Source organism: Aplysia californica, unplaced genomic scaffold (assembly GCF_000002075.1).
Source record: "Aplysia californica isolate F4 #8 unplaced genomic scaffold, AplCal3.0 scaffold00207, whole genome shotgun sequence".
Classification (NCBI taxonomy): Eukaryota; Metazoa; Mollusca; class Gastropoda; order Aplysiida; family Aplysiidae; genus Aplysia; species Aplysia californica.
The window spans coordinates 50,828-52,928 of NW_004797477.1; positions in this window are offsets into that span (position 1 = coordinate 50,828).

The following is a 2,101-nucleotide window of genomic DNA, read 5'->3' on the forward strand; positions in this document are numbered from 1 at the left end:
GAGAGAGAGAGAGAGAGAGAGAGAGGAGAGGAAAGAGGGTGGGTAGGGGGGTGAAGAGTTACATAATGGGAGGACTGCGTGCTAGAGATGTGGGGGAAGGTTGGGGGGAGGGGGGGTACTATAGGGCTAACACGTTTGTACATTGGTAAGGTTATAACTCGCAGTCAAATGTGAGGCACGCTGACAAAATGAGTTACTTCTCGTAATCCAAGAATTGATATATCGGCCAAAAATCGACACTGGAGTCAGATTAATTGATTTATTTCAATTGATGCCATTTTCTTCATGTCTACCGTGTCTTTTAGTATTCCATACATACCAATTGTATAAACTTCACCGATAAAGTTGATGTATCAATTTCCATTAGGCTGAAATCCGAGAAGTAACTCAATTTGTCAGCACGTCTCACAAAAGGTCGCTTTTAAGCACAAGGGAGCTATCCCGAAAAATGCTGTTTTGAGAAAATCGAAGGTAAAGTTTTTTTGCCCCTTGTTCAGTTTCTTTAAAAGACAAGGAGAGGTTTTAAATAACCAAACAAATATACACACCACTGAAACCAAACTTCTCCTACAGATAGGGAAACGCCCACTTTGGTGTAGGTCAGGATTTCTGGACTCCCCCAAAATCTGGGTTAGCCTGCTTGTTCTTTAAAGCGACCAATGTTCCCGCTGCATCTGAATACACTTTCTAATCTCAAACCCTCGTCTTCAATGAAACAATAATGATCTAACATTAAGATTGGGTGCATATTGCTATTAAAAAAGTACAAGACATCTTTCTCGCCTACCGCCAGGTACCCATTCCCACTTCATACAATATATTATTATTATCTCTACCAAGGACACAGTTTTGGCCCCATGACAGGGTTCAAACTATTGCCCCTTCTGTAAAAAAAAAGCACAAGCAGCACCTCTGTTCTTGCTAACTACTCTAAATCAGTCTTTAATACTGTGCTCTAAATACACCTTGGACATAATATAGTCTAGATCTAGAGTCTGGCTCTACTAAAAAAACAACTACGTACCACATTTTGAAAACGTCCACACATCGAAGTAAACATGTTGTGTGTCTAAACGAACTCAAAGTGTTGGGGAAATGACAAAGTAAAGTATATCTTTAAAAAAGTCAATACAATTAACTTTGTCCTGAAGTATATATCGACACTCCGAAGCACACATCAAAAATGAGTTGGATATCGAGATTCTTGATCTGGAAACAACTGAAGCAGCTCACACGACGAAGCACGTTTCAAAAAGGAAGTAGTCCCCAGTAAAATATGAAATGGCTAAGGGCAGAGTGAAAACATCTGAGAGCTTCGATTTACAGGAAAAACCACCAATCCTGAAAAGTCAAAAGGTAGTTTCTGAACGTTGAAAATATGACCACGTAACCCTTTGTGAGAATTCTTAACTGAATCATATTTTTGGAGATTTTATGCGCCCTTGTGTAAACATGTATACTAACCCCACAAACGGGCTTAGCTCCATTACAATAAGATAGTTTAGAAATCTGACGACACACGCTTGGAATATGCAGTAAGTTTACTTCCTGAACTAAATTGAACGTCTCCTAACAAATCCATGTTTTATTGCACGGATTATTGAAATCTTTGATGCAGAATACAGGGGTGAGTACAAGGCAGAGCTCACTCGGGTTGTCCAAACTTCTAGCTGTGGGATGTGTTATCGATAATGAGGACATGTGGGCGAGAGGACTTTTCTTGTTTATCGCCTACAAGATATCTATAACATATTCAGTTGTATAGGCTTATATGGTCGCTTTTAAGGACAAGAGGGCTAACCCAGTTTTGGGGTTTAAAGAAATCTTGACCTAGATCTACCCCAAAACTGTTCAACGCCCTACCTGCTTGTTGGAGAAGTTTGGTATCATTGGTGTGTATATTTGTTTGGGTATAGAGAAAACTCTCCTTGTATTTTAAGAAACTGAACAAGGGGCAAAAACATAACCTTCGATTTTCTCAAAGCAGCATTTTTCGGGATAGCCCCCTTGTGCCTAAAAGCGACCATATATGAAAATGATTTTCCCTCTTTCTCCCAGCTCTGTGTCCCTCCCACCCCACCCCTCCTCTTTCTCCCTCTCC